Source organism: Panthera leo, chromosome A2, assembly GCF_018350215.1.
Source record: "Panthera leo isolate Ple1 chromosome A2, P.leo_Ple1_pat1.1, whole genome shotgun sequence".
Taxonomy (NCBI): Eukaryota; Metazoa; Chordata; class Mammalia; order Carnivora; family Felidae; genus Panthera; species Panthera leo.
In genome coordinates, this window is record NC_056680.1 from 159,013,773 (window position 1) to 159,032,747 (window position 18,975).

Sequence of the window (18,975 nt, forward strand, 5' to 3'; positions counted from 1 at the left end):
CCTTGACTTTCTTTCCCCTCCAATTCAACTTGAAAAGAGTAATTAGTTGATCTTCGTAAATAAAATTGAATAGCACAGCATGGAAACTATACTAGAGAGTTAAGTAGGGGTGAACAGCAGTGAAGGGCAAGGATTGTGGTCCCAGTTGAGGTTGTACGATATCAGTTTGTAATGGAGTCAGTCATCATTTGTGCCCCCGTACGTTGAGAATTAGAGTAGCAGTGGATAAAATACAGAATGGCTGGTACCATTTTCTCTGGCTTAGAGACTGGCATGGCATGTGCAACAGAAGATCTAAAAGAAGAGGGAATCTATTGTCCTAGCAAGTGTATCATTTCAGTGGTATATCAGGTTGTGTAAGCCAGGTCAGGAGCAAATACTGACTGGGCAGGTCAGCAAGAGGCCACGGGATTCAGGACGCCCAAAAGCTGCCGTTGAGAATGTTTAAAGTATGAAATCCTAACTTAAAGATTTCAGAAGTGTTGATTTCATCGGTGGTTGATATTTGTGTGTGCCTTTCTTTTTTTAAATGGGAAGGTTTGAGGTATGGCCACATAAATGGACTCTCAAGAAAGGACTGAAAAAAGGTCTTTGGGAGTTGAAACGACGGAGCAGAATGCTTATAGGAACAGAGCTGTATTAAGTGACAAGTTGGCCCCCTCTTCCTGACATGGGCTAATGAAAAAGTTGATGTGGGGGAGAGGGTGCTAGAAAACCTTTCATTCAGAAGGATTTTGAGGAAAATAGTGTAGTACTGTTTGAGAAAGTCCAGTTTCATTCACTTAAGGCTTTGAGTGAAGGTAAATGCTCCAAGGAAAATATTGAGAATTTCAGGGAGTGTGACCTTAGTAAAGCCCTCCCAGAGGCAAGGACTCAGGGGTTTATAGATGTGTGTTAGCAGGGTTGGGCAGGACCTGGGGCAGGATACAGGTCTAAAAGGAAATGAGGACAGTCAAGAAAACTACAGCAGGTCAGACATTTGGGGCCTGGCAAGGAGGAGATTTTGCTACAATTTACAATATGTATTATATTATTCAGCAGATAATAGGAAGGAGAGGATAGTGATAGGAGAGGGAGAGCTATGAAATTTACTAGTTCCAAGTAGCTAACAAGAATTATGGGATGAATTATCCTCTCTTCTCCCAGAGATAATGTAACAGATTGTGCTTCTGTAAATCTAAAATCTTAGATGACATAAAGACTGAAGCTCATAGTGGAAGATTTTGCTTTGTTTTGTTTCAGTTGTTTCTCAGACTAGAACGTAACAGGGAAAAGGGAAGGTCAGGCTGTCCAGATATTTTAAAATAGAGAAGGAAGTCCATGGAACTCACATGAAATTAGGTAATCCTAAGCAAAAAAGCAGCTGAAATAGGTTGTAGGGTTTGGGTCATGGGAATGGACCCGAAGAGTTTGCTATGCTTGACAAGAGTTAAAAAGTAACTCGAAATTTGGAAAAGTGTGGATAATAATTTTAGAAAGCATTGCTTTTAAAATTGCATTAATAAATGCTTCTTTTCAAGAGGATAACATCACAAAAATTACCCCAAGCTTTGTTTTGCCAACGACAGGGGTCCCAGGATTCCACAATGGTTACATAACACTTTCTATAGATCCTCAAGTGACCTCATTTGAGCTGCGTGCCCCACGGCTTTGCAGAAGGAGCATAGAATACTTGACAACTTGTGAGGTACTTAACCATTTTTCCTTTTAATATCACAATGAATTTGGCATTTCTGACAGATACTTTAGGTGAAATTTCTCTCCTAAGCAAATAAAAACAATGAAATAAATAGAAAAGGCTAAAGCACAAAGTTTTATCTCTTCCACCAGGAGGTAAAACAACAACAACATACTTGATATTTTCCTGATACAAGAGTAAATAATATTAACAAGAAAGCACTAATATTATGCTCCACTTCTTTCCCCACTGCATGCACAGGACAAAGAACATAATAATACTCCATATTTCTAGTCCATCTATAGAAACAGCACAGAAAATTCCGTACGGAACATTACATTCAAAATCGCACGCATAAAGCCTATAACACTGATAACAGTGTGCAAGTAAGGGTAACATTTAGCCTTCAAAAGTCTGCATAGCAGCAAAACTAGCTACCACACAACTAAATCTCGGTGATTTCCACTGACAATAATGCAGACTTTATATTTAAATAAAATACAACTCTGTATACATCTCTGGGTAGAAAGGCACACAGATCTGTATGTACATATTTATTAATATCAATTGGAAAAATATTTAAAAGTTGATGAATCGTTTTTAGAAATAGTGTAGACAACTAGACAAAATTTTAAATTTTCTTGCTACTCTGCAGCTTCCCGTCTTTGTTCAAATTGTACCACTCACTGAATTGTACAGACTCCCAGAAGTATCTGTATCCCCAAAGTATTCAGTCCATTGTCTGATATATTATCTGTCACATTCAGAGTTCTGTGAATCTCTTTCAGCGTTCCAGAGACAAAAAGAACGTTTTCATTTTGACCATTCATTATGGTTCAAGAAAGAGGAGGATGGGTCTTCCTAGTTTTATTATGGTATAGAACGATTTAAAGGAGTCATTTCTTACATAATTACTTCCTTTAAGTGGTCTAGGATAAGTCCTGGGGAGCTGCCGTACAAGCATCAAATATCAAAATGTGTTTTCTTGATGGTGCTCATAAGACAAAATAGGAATGTCTTTAATAATGGCTTTCTATCTTGTATTACTTGAGCTTTGTTACAAAGTAGAAAGTCTCTGTGTGAATAGGGTATATTACAATATTCAGATTATAAGAATGTCCAAGTAGGAAATTTTTACCCATTGTTCTTCAGGTCACTATCACGTATTGTCTGCCTATCATTTCCATAGCAGTGAGCACTGACTGTGACATTGGCATCACAGTGGTGTTGGCTTGAGGGCTGAATGTATTGATACACGTTCATGATGATTCCTAAAGAAAAAAATTGATTATAATCGGTTTGTATATATCACCACAAGCAATGATGTACCCGTCACCTTGTCAGCTAGTTTACAGCATTTAGTTGGCTGGCAAACTGAATAATTTATGAAACATTAAACTATGTCACTATTAGCCAGATTTAATTCACTGTAACATTATACTTACATAAAGTGCTCTGTGAAAGAGATATGAAAAAATGGTAACTGAATTGATCTCAGAAGACAGAAAAATGATTGTGATAGAATACTTGGGCTGAATATTATCAGTTTTCTGGTATTAGCCCATTATGGTTTCTAAGGACTAAATTCAAATGATGAAGAAAAAAATCAGGACTCTAACCGGGAAGATTTAGATATACCTATCAGATGTAGTGCTCTAGATGAGAAAGAAAAAGGAAGGGAAAAAAGGAATATAAAATGACTCACTCTGAACATTCTAGAACCATACAGTGAGGAAGGGGGAGGCCCAGGGAGAGCTGAAGTATCTTGGGAAGTCATCTTTTGACCCTTGGATTTTACAGATAAAATCCCAAGTGAAGAGAAGGTAAGTGTCTAACCAAAGGCAGCTAAAAAGTGACAGCCCCCCCCAACTCCTAATACAGTGTGTTTCCAAATTAGGCCCCAAACTATATTTAATTCACAGAGTAAAGCTAAAGACCAGTTTCCGTAAAATTTGCATTAAAAGTATAGTTAAATACTATACAAGACGGAATAGGACTGATACCAAATTCTGAAATTAAAAAAAAGGGGGCGTCCCTATGTAGAGGCCAAGTCCATGGGTTTGGAAGAAAGACTTAGTTCACAGAATCCTTGAACTCAGAAGCACAGGAGTGGAGGCCATGGACTGTTCCTCTGATGGACTGTGGGGAGAGGCACAGTTTTAGTGCAAAGAGACAGTCATGTCTTAGGTCTGCAGGAACTCCAGTAATTTCATATCCTAGGGGTTATATATCAGTGAAAAACACTATTTACGGAGAGGAAAAGGACAATTCAGTTCACTCTGGGTTTTGTTCCTTCTTTTGTTTTATTTTATTGCCTTTAGATTTCTAGCTACCTCAAAAGAGCTCTGTGTCTCCACACCCTTCAGGAATTGACAATTTGCCAAATCGTACACATTTCTTAGCCCCACCTAAACAACACTGCAACAGTAGAAAAGTGTGAACAAGAGCACCATAACATATGACCCTGTGGATTAAAAAGCAAAACTGATCCCACTCTTGCCTGTTACTAAGCTAGGGCTAAAGAGAACATATGCCAGCATTTTGGGGGGTGGAACAGAGATAGGTCGTTGGAGGCCTTATAACGTACAAAAGTGGTAATTTGCAAATAACCCACAATTTGAGGTTGTTTTATATGTATCTTAAGAAGGAAATGTTGAAGGAGAAAAAATAGAACTAAATAGAACTGAATAGTACTTTGATCTCAACTACAGTTCTCTAACCTGGCCAAAGCACAGAAGAATCAGCACATTTCCCTGCTTGATAACATTTTATTTTTTTAAGTTTATTTTGAGACCGAGAGAAAGGCGGGTAGGGGCTGAGAGAGAATCCCAAGCAGGCTCTGGCTGTCAGCTCAAGAGTCCGTGGCAGGGCTAAATCTCACGGACTGTGAGATGATGACCTGAGCTGAAATCAAGAGTCAGACTCTTAACCTACTGAGCCACCCAGGTGCCCCTGCTTGGGGGCTACCTTCTGGTGGAATCCCAGCTCGGCTTTCATTCCCCACGTGTCTAATCCTCTAGTTTCCCAGGAAGTCATGGCCCCAGTCTTTATCAAGAGTACTCCTCCTCTTTGTGTCTTTTCTCCTAGGTCACAGAAAGCCGGCCCAACATTTGATTACATGCTCTTTCCCCTCATCTTCCTCTTCTTCTAATCCAGCAGTGCTTGGTGTGGCCCCAAACCCCAGCCTTAGCATCACCTGGAAACATGGCAGAAATACAAATTCTCTGTCCTCACTACAGACCTACCAAATCAGAAATCCTGGCGTGGAGCCCCAAAATCTGTGTTTTAGCCAGCCCTTCCGGGTGCTTCTGAAGCAGGCCAGCACTTGAGAACCACAGTTCTAGTATATTCTATCTTTTAAGGAGACACAGCACAGGCCTGGGCTTCCGTTTCTCTTAACTGTCAAGTTCCTCAGAGTTCTCGCTCTCCTTTTCTGTTACTGTATTTGATTGTCAACCCACTGGTTTTAATCAGCATCATTTTGCATTCTGAGGAATTAACGTGTGTGGATTGATCTCAGTGCTGCCAAATAGTTACTACCGGAAGCTGGAAATGTGCTCGCGATGTGCAGGGTGCTGGGTTCTCCTCTCTGGCTCTATTGGACTGTTATGGACCCATCCCGTTGTGACTCAGAACCAGCCTAGAGAAGTAAAGTAATACTTAGCCAACAGGATGCGATTTTCTCAGCCTAACCAACGTATCATCACGTATCTCGGAAAAGTGCCGAGACGTGAGGGCACCTGGGCAGCCTGAGTTGAGGACATGGCTTCTTCACTGTGTGACAATTAAGAGAGAGTAAGGTTTTCATTCCTCAAAATATACAGGGTTACGCATGTATTTTTTTTTTTTTCTCTTTGAAACCTTGCACAACTCAGTGAGGTACGTTTCATTCTATTTTTTTAGACCGAGGAACTCAAGTTTCAAGCTGCTAAGGAACTTTTCCAAGTTCCTATCGCTAAAGTTGGCAGTGAGCTGAATTTCAAACCAAGGTCTCAGTCTGTGGCACAGGCTGTTACTGCTACTTGCTGGGAAGAGCTTTTGGGTGAATTCATTCATTTGTGTGTTTATTAGTTTAAAAATTGTTTTGAAGTCTCTGCTTTCTGGGGGGGGGGGGGGGGCACTGGCGTCACAGAGCATACAGACACAGTCCTCAAGGACTCTCATTCCAGTGAAGAGACAGAGAACTGAACCATTTCAGTCAGTTTCTGTAAGAGCCACGGCTTAGAGCCACCCAGGGTCCTGAGGGAGCGTGGAGACCGTGCAGGGCATGAACGCAGGGCAAGGTACTTACGGGAGTCCTGCCAGGGGCAGTGACATTAAAATGTTGACAGAGGAACAAGAGTCATCCGGGAACCACCACAGGAAGAGAACACAGGAAAGGACGTTTGAAACAAAGGAACTGCACGTGCAGAGAGAAAGGCCTGATGAGGCTTGGCCTGCTCCGCACGTTTCCGGTTTGGTATGGCTGAGGGAGAGGTGAATGGAGAAATAGGCAAGAGCAGAGGCAGGCCCCCAAGGACCTTGATGCCCTGGCAAGGTGGGGATCTCTCTAGAAGGCACAGGGGGAGACTGGGAATCATCGTGAGCAAAATAAGGAGATTTGTAAAGATCATGCTGCTGGTAGGGAATGGATTTGAAACCTGGAAGGGACAAGTGCCCAGGATCACCCTGTAGTCTGTCATTTTAAGAGCCAGCTATCTGAATTCTAATTGTAATGGGCTAAACTGTGTCACCCCAGAATTCACACTGGAGGGAGGCTGAGCTTGCCTAACCGCTAGTACCTCAGAGACTGTATTCCAAGGTAGGATCGTTAAAGAGGGAGTTAAATTAAAATGAGCTCATATGGGTTGGCCCCAATCCAGTGAGACTGGAGTCCTTCCAAAGAAAGATTGGGACAGACAGGCACATAGAGGGAAGACCGCATGAAGACACAGGGAGAAGGTGGCCGGCCATCTACGAGCCAAGAGGAGGGACCTCAGAGGGAGCCAACCCAGCAGACAAACTTCATCTCAGACTTTGCACCTCAAGAACTGTGAGAAAATAATTTTTTGTCGTTTAAGCCCCCAGTCTATGGTACTTCATTATGGCACCCCACACCAACTAATACACTAATTTTAAATCTCCTCTATCTTAAATGGCAGCTAGGAATTCAAATTAAAACAACTCAGTGTGCTGAGAAATTCTACAGATAGCATCAGGCTCACGGAGCAAATGTGCACAGAATTTGCCAAAAGTCCCAAGTCAGCTAGGAATAGTAATTCCAGGGTCATACTTAGTTTTTAGACGTCAGTAAGGGAAACAACAAGAACGAAGACTTCCCACCTTTGCCACAGACCTCTCTGGAGGATGAATTAGTAGGACAGGAAGCATTTGAACCCTTAGGATGAAGGAACGCTGCCTTAAATCCAATGTAACCTTCAGTCCAAATCTCTTGTTGGGCTGGGGAGTGCAGATACAGACCCCTGCCTCAACACGACGGAAAACAACCCTGCTTACACGCTCCGGACGGTCTCTCAAGTCCACTTGAGAATCGGCCATCTGGAACTGGCCATCCCTACAGCTACAAGGGAAGTTGGTTTCCTCTGTCTCTTTCCTGCAGCATCACAAATTACAGAAGGCAACAGGTGTGAAAGAGCAACTACTGGATGACGTAGAGAAGATGGAGCTAAAAGGACGCCGGAAAGTGCCATTGCCAGGCTCAAGGACTGCGTGGAGCGTAAAGCACATTGTTCATCTCATGGTTGGTCGTCGTGGGCGACTTCCGCATTATCAGTACCACTAGTGGACAGAGAGGCAAGGAAAGAAATAGCCGAGAAAGCAACATTTCACCTTCGCCTAAGCTGCCGCCTGCAAACCCGTGAAGTGTCTTCCTCAGAAGACTCAGAATGATACCCCACGGGGAGAAGAACATTTGGGGTGATTAAGTGATTTTTGTACAGCATGTATTTTGCCTCCCTCTTTCAACATTTAAGCATGACGTTTAAGAACATCAGAATATTCACTTTGATATTGGCATGTTTGTTTCTAAAATAATTTCACGAAGTATATGGTTTCTGAAGTTGTTGAAGTAATTCAGAACAGTTGGTCCTTGAACAACGCAGAGGTTAGGGGCACCAACCCCCTTCTTAGTTGAAAATCCACGTAAAACTTAGTTGAAAACTAAGTTGAAAATCTCACAAAACTTAACTACTGATCCTTGCTGTTGACTGGGAAGCCTTACTGATAACATACACCATCAATTAACGCATATTGTATGTTATATATTTTTTTCAGTAACATTAAAGAAAATGTTAAGAAAATCTTAAGAAAAAAATGCATTGACAGGACTCACTGTATTTATTGAAAAATACCCATGTATAAATGAACCTGTGCAGTTCAAACTCATGTTAAGGGTCACCTGTATTCTTCAGTTACTTTTGTTCTTTTCTTTAAAATGTCAAACAAAAAAAGTTGGAGCTCTAAAGTTTGAATTTCTTGAATATGTTGAAGATGGCTTTTATTATTTTAAAAGGCTTAAGCAAAAGCTACCTTGGAAACTGGAAAATATCGTATTTTATGCATTAATATTTTAAAAAACCATTATTCCTATGAAATACTTTTTTTCTTATAAAGTACTTTGTAAAGTTAATGATTATTTAAAAGACAGATGGATAACCTTAATTTTTTAAACCTGTTCATAAAATGTTTTATATAATCTATTTACATTTATATGTAAATCTGTGTTAAAGTCTATTCATAAATCAGAATATGAAAAGTACTTTAACACCACCTTAAACAAAGTGTATGTAAAGTGTGGCTAACCCATAATACCAGTGTAATAGATTTCTATTATCCTTTATAGAGGTTTTTTTTTTTTTAAGAAACAAATTGTAATTTGTATATTTCACCATTGTTGCTGTTTTGTTGTTTAATTAACAAAAAGTAAGTTTACATTATGGAAGCTGACCCTGATGCCACCCAAGACCAACACTAAACACATTTTATGGTAATTTCCAGTGATAATTGGTGACATGAAATATAAACTTAAGACCGTGAGGCATCCTTATTCATCAAGGAAAGATGCTTCAGATTCATTGTAATGGCCTTATTGTAATAAGAAACCACAATGATACAGTTTTGAAAGATTCTAAGTTGAGATGAAGAAATGAAGAAAGAAATTGGTGGTCTGGGTTAACCAGAACTGAGCCAGAATTTAGAAAGATCAACTGTCTGGAATGATACACTCTGGCTACCTAATCACAGTTTTAGCATCGTGCAAGGAGATAAGGTCAAAGACCACTCAAGTTTTCCTCACAGAAACAGAAATAAAGGCCATTAATCTCTGTACTTAAGAGTATTAAAATTCCACACCATGAAGCCCCGTGGAAAAAAATTCGGCTCTGACGGTACACATGAAGAAATGTAAAACTTTCATTTTCAGGTAATACCTTATGAAACCTTAAAATAGTATACTATGTTTCAAACTGGTTTAGAAATTATTCAAACACATAACAATCTCCTGCTGATTTTTAAATGGATTATTTTGCACATTATGGGCTTTTGCTTCAGTTAGGGCCATTTCTAAGTTTTGATTGAAACTTAGGGTTTTATTTTGTTTTATTTTTTCAGGAATTTTGTTTTGTTTTGTTTTTGTTTTTGTTTTTTCCCCACTGCTAGCTAAATGAGTTCCTTGGAGATTGGGGATGAATGCAGAAATTCTTTAGAGACATGAAGTTTGTAACAGCTTTACCGGCATGCTTCCTTGAGGGGAGCAGAAATTATCCTAAGATCTAGGAAAAACTGACTACTTTTGAGGAGTCAGAAAATTAGTTGCAAATTTCTTTTCTTTTTAAAAAAAACATTCTGTTTCATTATCCCAGGAATTGTGGAATTAGTTACAGATGGTTGTCTCATTTTTAATTTGAAGGAGGGGATTTGTGTGAGAATTAGTACCAACAAATGCTAACAGGGCTGGCTTATGCGTATGAGGAGTGAGTTAATCAGCCTCAACCACACTCAGGAGAATGGTGCTAAAAAGACTGTGGGTTGACAGCAGGATGGGCCCGGGGCACAACGTGAAGCGCACAGAGTTTGTTTTTGGAGCCACCAACTTCCCTCTCTCGAGAGCCCTTTCTCACCACTTGTGCCTGTGTTTCTTACCCTCTGGCGCCCCATGTATTCTGTACCACCTGCTTCTTTTCCCCTGTTCACCCTGGTTGCACGAGTTCTCAAGAAGAAGAAAAATAAGATTTAAATGAAAGCATCTTACGACTGGATCTACAGATAGATTAGGGCCACGATCCATGAAGGGGCTGGGACTCTACTCTGCTTACAAGCTAACAAGTTGGCTTGCCCCTGTTACATGGATGCTGGCAGAAAACGTGGCTTCTGGGTCAGAGACAAAGGACTGGTACCCACAGCAACAGCTGTGGCCAGAATGTCAGCATCTGCAAGGTTCCCTGCGCCTTACTTCTCAGGGTGGTGCCATGAAGACCAGGGGATAATTTTCCACCCAGTGGGGTGTGTGTCATAAAGGAGCCCCAGTTTAGGAAACCCCAATCCTTTATGAAGGACTACAACCAAACCTGTCCAACATTTGCCCCAACATAATCTTGGTTATAGAGGGCAGCAAGAACTGCTCTCTGGAGATGACCACCTGTGTATCTTCCAAGGCTGTTCACTCTACAGTCTGGAAAAGAAAGTCCAAAACAAAAGGTGGCCAGTGCTCTGCTCTTAGGAAGCGCAGAAACACAAGAGTCTCATGGTGTATGTCCCATGCCCTGTGTATGTGGAGGGTCTTAGGCGTTGTGAGTATAAGGCCAGGATGGAAATTCAATAAAGCAGACCCAATAAAATAATTCCACATATGTAGGGGGAAGAGCAATAATTCTTAGGGTTTTTGTGGGGTTTTTTTGTAAATAAATGAAATATAAAGCTCTAAAAAATCCTGAATGGTGTAAATGCTTTCAATCACATGATTGAAGTATTCTCAGCTAAGGGTTACGTTAGTGTTTTGATATTTACCTATTGGAAAGGCAAGATGGGCTTAAAAAAATAGACAAACACTGGCGTAAAGCCTGATTCTCCGATGGGGTGTTTATGCTCAATAGAGATTAAAGCCCAAAGCTAATATGATTTCAGGCCTCAGCCAGGATATGGGCCTGTGTTTCTAGGGCCAGGGCCTTTACTCTTGAACGCCTTCTCTGGGTTCCTTCACAGGACTTTCATCGTTAGCATGCACACTCTCAGTGTAGCACATAAATAAGTTAGCCCAGTTCTGTTAGTTTCTGGCATTTTACAGACATAAAAGCTGCACTAAACAAGACAATGGTCTCGATGATATGATAAAGTTGTTTTTTTTTAACTTTTAAGACCAGTTTTTTTTAATTCTCTTAAAAAAGATATTCCTCAAACATTTAAACTTTGTTTCTGCTTTCACACTGTCTAAAGAGACCTTAACACATCCCTTGTAGATCATGGTTAGAAAAAAAAAAACAAACAACTTCCCCAGTGCACAGGCCCAGGTGAAGAAGAATCAGATTGTAGCATGTTCTGACATCCTCAACAGACTATTCCGGGAATTAATGGAAGATAAACTTGGCAAACCTCACTACCCCCCCCCCCCAATTTGTAGAAATGGGGTGTGGGGGGACAGATCAATGCAGAACTCGCGAAGTCAGTTTCACTGTCACAGTTGAAGATATAGATACAGTGTCAATTTTTAAAAATGTTGTTTGGTTTGCTTTTTCATTTTATACAGGGAAAGAGATGATGAAATAAAAATATAGTACAATGCATGCAGTAAAGTGTGTTAGAATGGGATGGGGCTCCTGGGTTGCTCTGTCAGTTGAGCATCCAACTCTTGATTTTGGCTCAAGTCATGATCCCAGGGTCGTGGGATCGAGCCCCATGTCAGGCACTGACAGTGCGGAGCCTGCTTGGGATTCTTTCTCTCCCTCCCATCTCTGCCCCTCTCTCCACTTGCTTGTGTGCGAGCTCTCTCTCTTTCAAAATAAACATTCTTATTTTAAAAAAAAAAAGCAACAAAGGTTGTTCATGACAGCACAACACGGTAAACTAGATCTGAGAATAAATGCAATAGATAGGAAATGTGAGAATATATTGGTGAGACTTTGTATTCCTAAAGGATATAAAAGATGGCTTAAAAAAACTAATGAGAAAAGTGGTGTCATAGAAGTGTATAGTATAAAGTTCTTAACTTTCCATAAAATAAGGTTTAATTATTATAAAAAATTCAAAAAGATTTTTGAAGCCAAATTGATTTGGTAGTTAATCTGGAAGAACAATAATCAAGATTATCAGAATTATTCTGAAAAAACAAAAAGGAATTTGTATCAATATACATTAAAAGCTACTTAAATATGCAATAAACATTCCAGTGGGAATTGAAACAAAAACGGAACAATTTAGAGTCCAAAACTATACGTAAGCACTGCTTTTAAAACAAACGGGATGAAAGTAATGATTCAATATATAATTCTAGAGGTTTTTTTTTTTTTTTTTTCTGTGAAAGGGAAGCTAAATTTAGATTCTTTACTCCATTTTCTAAAAGACACCTTGGAAACATCCATACTCTTTGACCCAGTCATTTTTGTAATGCATCCCATGAAAACAATCCTAACAAAACAAAACACAGATTACTTTATTTATGATTATTTTAGTCAAGAATCTGACAGAAGACCAGAAACCCCTTTAAATATCTTAAACAGAGTGAGATTCAATACAAAGAATCAGAGATTTACAAAATTGTTGGGCCGACAACAGATGTTGGCGAGGATGCAGAGAAAGAGGATCTCTTTTGCATCGTTGGTGGCAATGCAAGCTGGTGCAGCCACTCTGGAAAACAGTATGGAGGTTCCTCAAAAAACTAAAAATAGAACTACCCTACAACCCAGCAACTGCACTACTAGGCATTTATCCAAGGGATACAGGTGTGCTGTTTCGAAGGGCCACACGCACCCCCATGTTTATAGCAGCACTATCGACAATAGCCAAAGTATGGAAAGAGCCCAAATGTCCATAGATGGATGAATGGATAAAGAAGATGTGGCGTGTGTGTGTATATATATACATATGTATATATATACACACACACGCAATGGAGTGTTACTCGGCAATCAAAAAGAATGAAATCTTGCCATTTGCAACTACATGGATGGCACTGGAGGGTATTATGCTAAGTGAAATTAGTCAGCCAGAGAAATACAAAAATCATATGACTTCACTCATATGAGGACTTTAAGAGACAAAACAAATGAACATAAGGGAAGGGAAACAAAAATCGTATAAAAACAGGGAGGGGGACAAAACAGAAGAGACTCATAAATATGGAGAACAAACTGAGGGTTGCTGGAGGGGTTGTGGGAGGGGGGGATGGGCTAAATGGGTAAGGGGCACTAAGGAATCTACTCCTGAAATCATTGCTTCACTATATGCTAACTAATTCGGATGTAGATTTTAAAAAATAAAAAATTAAATTAAAAAAAATTGTTGGGAATGACTGGGAACAAAGGTCAGAATAATGGCTGTTTGGGGAGTTCAAGAAAATGGCTACAGATGATCTCGCTCCCTGCGTCAAGGAAGTGGGTTGATACCTGTCCACTGCAGACACGAGAAATAATGACCTATTTTCTCTACATTCTAAATTCTGCCCAAATGTCTCATTGTTATAATACAATCTAATGTGGAAACCTGTTGTCAGGGGTTCTAGGAAACACAGTTTGTCTTTCAGCTCTTTAACAAAGGTGAGAACCTAGATGTAGTGACAATTCAAGTATTACAACTATGGTTATAACACATTGTTATGTGGGATACTTGTGTAAGAAATTTTGATGTAACAACAACAACAAAACGCCAACAATCTAAATGCCAATATTATTCAAATGATGGGATTCTATGAAGCTGTTAAATACCGTATTTTTCAACGCATGAGAAATCATGTTTCATGATTCAGTGACCTGAAAAAAATTCACTATGTTAACTGTAAAAAGAAATCAGTTTGCAAAGTAATATTAACCTACAGTATTATAGCATATGGTGTATAATTCTAGCAATTCCAACTTTGTAGTGATGACGTTTTCTAACTGCAAAGTTAAGTATTGTAGACACTGTCCTAAAATCCCATTTTAGAAATGGAGCTCTCATTGGGGCACCTGGGTGGCTCAGTCGATTAAGTGTCCGACTTTGGCTCAGGTTACGATCTCTCCTTCTGTGACTTTGAGCCCCATGTCAGCCTCTGGGCTGACAGTTCAGAGCCTGGAGTCTGCTTTGGATTCTGTGTCTCCCTTTCTCTCTGACTCTCCCCTACTCTCATGCTCTTTCTCTCTCTCAAAAACTAAACATTAAAAATTTTTTTAAATGAAGCTCTCATTTGAAAAATGAAACTTTGTTAAGGTAACATGCAGAAAACCTGGAGAACGATTCTGAAAGATTTTTAGGTTAATATCATGTTAGCAATCAACTCTCTAAAATACTACATTGTCCAATGATACTATGCTATATGCTGGTTATAGTTACTTTAAAATAAATGCTATAGTTGGAAAAGCAGAAAGAATTTTCATGGCTAGGTTTTTCCACTAACCAGGTGACTACACTAGAGATCTCATTAACTTAAAAACCATAAAATCAAAAATGTTTTCTCAGTGTCCATGATAATACAGGAATAAACTTGCTTTTCTCTGAACATAGTGCTTTAATTTGAATCTGTCCTTCAAGAAATACCATCTGTTATCTGGTCTATTATCAAGACGGATGCCACAGGCTATTGTTGGGAGAGCAAACCTTCAACAAGCAATCAGTTCTTTAAAAAAAAAATTATGTGAGCATATTACTCTCCTTTGCAGAATGATTACACCATATATTTAGTTGTCTGATAGAGAAAGTGTTTTATTGGAATGGAATTATTTACCCCTGGGGACTCACTCTGGGAGTCTGCAAAGGGAGTGCAAGTCTCCAGGAGTTTTTCCAGGTCACTCTATCCCTGCTAATGTTATTCAGTTATTCTGCCTTTTGTCAGTTCTGCTTTGTGTATGATTTTTTAAATTGCCCATTATTTGTTCAATTTCATATCCAGATAGAACTCCAGTCTACATTTTCATACTGGCTGTTGTTCAAAATTCAATTATTATCCCTCTTTTCTCTGACTTCAACATCAATAAGAGCATTTAAAGGTCAAGGGAGAGTTTTAATCAGTTCGGTTTAGGGGAGGAGAGAATGTGTAGGCAAAGGCAGAAGTCTAGTAGTGAAGGCCATATAGAAATTACTATGAATTGCTTCACTTACATTCCCCATGACTCTCTGAAAGACGTAGATGAAGGGAGATTAAATCAGAGCATTCAAACTTAAGCCACGTACATTTTTGGTTTGGGCTTGAAAATTACAAATCTAGCCATTTTATGGTAGTTATGATAAACACGCTGTATGGACCTATATATGGTTATCTGTCTATAAAACCTCATGTTGCATCAAAAACAAATAATTAAAAACAGACTGTGCTTAAACAGTAACAGTTCTTACCTGGCAAAACAGAATGTGACTCTTAAGAGATGACTCACGCTAGAATAGGTATTTAATTTCCTAATCCGTTTTTAGGAGGAAGTTTTCTCTGGCATCAGGATGTTAAATGAGTCAAATCTCCAAGGCGCTTAGAATTTCATAACCCGAGGAGAAAACAGGTTAGTAGTTTTGTGACAGAAATCAGCAGTATACATTGTCACCAATGTTCTCTTTCCTTTAAACTCTATATATCACCTGTCTCAGATACTCTAATTGCCAAAAAACTTAAACATTTAACTTTGAACAATTTGCATTTACCTCTACCCGTTCAGATAAAAATATCATTCTTATGAATTTAAAGGAGCTTAAATATGTCACCATCTTCTGTTCTGTAGCTGGGAACCTAGCACATTGTCACACAATTGGTGGCGTAGAGTAGTGGCTAAGAGAACAGACCCCAGGCTTAATCCCAGCTCTGTCCTTTAATAGACATGTGACACTGAGCAAGGTATTCAACCTCTCTGTCTTGGTTTCTTTCTTTGTAAAATGGAGAAAATAACATTCCTAACTTACAGGGTCAACTTGAAGATTAAACATGTTTATATAGACTAGTAAGTATATTGAACAGTGTTTGGCATAGAAGCATTGAGTGATCAGCTGTGGTTAGTATATCCCTGAGGAATAGTTTTCAGGTATACAAACATGAGAGCTATTTTGGATTGGGATCAGGAAAACAGCCACTTGCTTTTAGATACCATTTTTAACGTGTGGTCTTACATGTATAAATGATTGGGGGGAAAAGAAATATTTTGTGACACATGGAAACTACATGAAATTCCAATTTCAGTATCCACAGATAAAGTTTTATTGAAACACACGCCAGACTTGAGTATGACTGCAAAGCCTAAAATACTATCATCCTTTACAGAAAAAGTTTGCTGACTTACGGGCAGTATTTTAATATAGCAGTGTTATTCTTTCTTCATTCATGAATCCAACAGTAATTGTTAGATTCGATAACTTTCATTTTTTCCAGGAAACCAAATTAAGGGTTATAGTGTTAAGAAATATTCAGTTTTTAGGGTTTTTTTTTTTATTAGAAAGGACTCCTTAATATTTCTAGAAAGTACAGAACAGGTGAAGTCAGAATTAAGGATTTTATACTTGCATAACTTTATAAACATCACAGTGTTTTTCGAAATATGTATGCAGATTCATAAATACATATGCACACACACATGCAACAAGTGACATATCTACAATTAAACATATTGGCCATGAGATAAAGGACTATATGCCAAATATATTCATACTGCATTAAGTGCTCCTTTTTAATGTCGGGGTTTTTTTTGTTTTTAATTTTTTGAGTGAATAAGGCTTATTGTCTGGTTCCTCTTGCTGAGTTCTCTAATGCCTTTGTCAGTGCAGGATTTTAAATGTGGAGACAACTCTCTCTCACACGATTTTTAATATCCCACCATTGCCTAGTATGTTGCAAGCACAGGGTAGGCTATTTGATATATCTTCATTGAGATTTATTGACTCGAATTAAGTTACTTAGAGTTAAGTAAAACATCTCAGACAATGAACCCTCAATAATCTTGGCTGTGTTTACCATGTCCTGAGGCCTAAGAGAAGCCACAATTTAAAAGTTCTAAAATAATTACAGAAATAAATATGGTGCCATATTGTTCACTGCAAAGTACCACTGTCGATTACAAATTCAATTTTCAGTGGCAGTGTGAACGTAGAGAATTTTCCAAATGCACCATCTTGTAACTGAGTGGTAATGTTTTTTGTTGTCGTTGTTTTGTTTGTCTTTGGTGCCCTCTTTGCGGCTCTAAATATTTTAACATCGTTACTTGTTTTGCTAAAATATTATCTCACTAGCTCAGCATGTGCTAGGAATTAACAAAATACACAGTGAAAATGAGTTTTGTTTTCCTTGGTGTGGAAATAAATGTTACCCCACCCAACAATTTGATTCTTGTTTTTAATTATGTTTAAAGGACCCTTTGCTAGTTTGATCTCTCTCAGTGTAGCGAAAGATTGATAGGTACTGCTGGAATGATCTACTTCCCATGCCACTTTCTATCACTGTGATTAGTATCATTATCTAAAACTTAAGAACATACTAATTGGCTTCAATATATGATCAGCTTTAAAATCAAACAGTATTAGGATTTGCTTTCTTTGGTTTGTATCTACTTCCCCTTAGCACTCCAGTGTTGGATTTTCTTCAACCCCAAAGAATTAAGGGGGGGGGGGGGAGAGGAATCATCCATACTTTGTGCAGAAGAATGGACATACAAGCCTTCTAGCAGAGATTTGAATTCTAATAGTACCACTTAGCCTTTTCATATCTTTGGGCGAGTTCATTTTCAAAGCCTCAATAGCCTTATCTGGCAAAGTATTATCATCCCTTCTTTGCAATGTGCTTGCTAAGATTAGAAATAATAGACATAACACAGCTGTCCCAGTAAACCTTCAATAATTGTGGTTGCTGTTGATTTTGTTGTGCTCTGATCAAGGTCCTTGTTGACCCAGTGAAAACCTTCTACTTCTTGCTCTCAGAGATCATTTCCTTATTCTTCATCTGTCTTCAGTAAAATAAAGTGATTTGTTTAGGGAACATATTACCACAGTCATCCACATCATGACTTCATCCTGCCAGTTGGAACTTGAGTTATAGCTTCAGTCCGGGGCTTGGAAATGAAGCCTGGGCATGTGGCACTGAATTGTAGTGGTGGTAGGACCCCAGTGAGGAGAATTGGGAGCCAAGAAGAAAACAGAGCAGAAAAAACGTCACCAGAATTTCCCTTGTCCTGTCCATAGTTATTCTGATTTCAACCTATCATTGGCAGGTACTATTGAAATAAAGAAGAACTTTAAAGACCATTGTTGTGGACGTTCCAGCCTCCCTCTGTATTCCCATTCTGTTATATAGCTTTACAAGTTGCCTCTTTCAGAGACTTCCAGAGGACTCCCCACTTACCGCAGGGCAATCAACTAGTCTTCCCCTGTCCTGTTCATTCCTAGTTCGCGATACTGTGGTATACTTAACCCAGAATTTATTCCAGGCTTACACGTTAACACATATTTATTGAGGGCCTACCATCATTCTAGCTGTTGAGGATGCAACAGAAAACAATACTAATAAAAATCCCTGCCCTCAGTGAGCTTGTATTTCAGTGGGAGGGTGCAATTAATTGAACAAGTTATTGTGTCTATTAGCAGGGGATGAACAAAGGAGGGGGAGGAGGGAAAGTGCTGAGAAGTAGGAGGTGCAGTTTTAACTAGTTGTCAGGAACAGCTTCACCGAGGTGACCAGTAAAATCACCAGGAGGACGTACAGGAGGAAGAGCAGTTTGGGCAGGAGTAACCATAAGCGCGAAAGCCTTGAGGCAGGAAGACAGCCTTGAAGATCTAAGAGGATGGAAACCAGTGTCATTGGATTGCAAGAGATAAGATCCTATCAGCAGGGGTGCTATGGAGGCAGGTAGGGGATAGCTGCTGAAAGACATGTTGACCTTTACTCTGAGTAGTGCGGGGAGCCTTCGAGGGCTCTCAATGGAGAAAGGAAATGGGAGGACTTGTGATTTTATTTATTTATTTTTGCTGCAAAAAGGTGACTTTATTAAGGCACAGAGACAGGACCCATGGGCAGGAAGAGCTGCCTGGGACTTGCGATTTTAAAAGATTCACTCTAACTGCTGTATTGGAAACAGACTATAGGGAAGGTAGGCAGAAACAGGCAAACCGATTAGGAACTTACTATAAATGTCCGGGTGATGTCTTTGGTA

General features: G+C 39.3%; 1 protein-coding gene and 1 long non-coding RNA gene across 2 annotated transcripts in view; both read left to right on the plus strand.

The window, feature by feature from the left end:
* Positions 1–18,975, plus strand: part of CNTNAP2 (contactin associated protein 2) — a 1,228,588-nt gene that overhangs the window by 243,861 nt on the left and 965,752 nt on the right. The gene's annotated exons all lie outside the window — the stretch shown is intronic.
* Positions 13,377–18,696, plus strand: LOC122212951. The gene is made up of 3 exons (XR_006199370.1): positions 13,377–13,422; positions 15,269–15,351; positions 18,480–18,696. It is a non-coding gene; the product is annotated as an uncharacterized LOC122212951 (long non-coding RNA).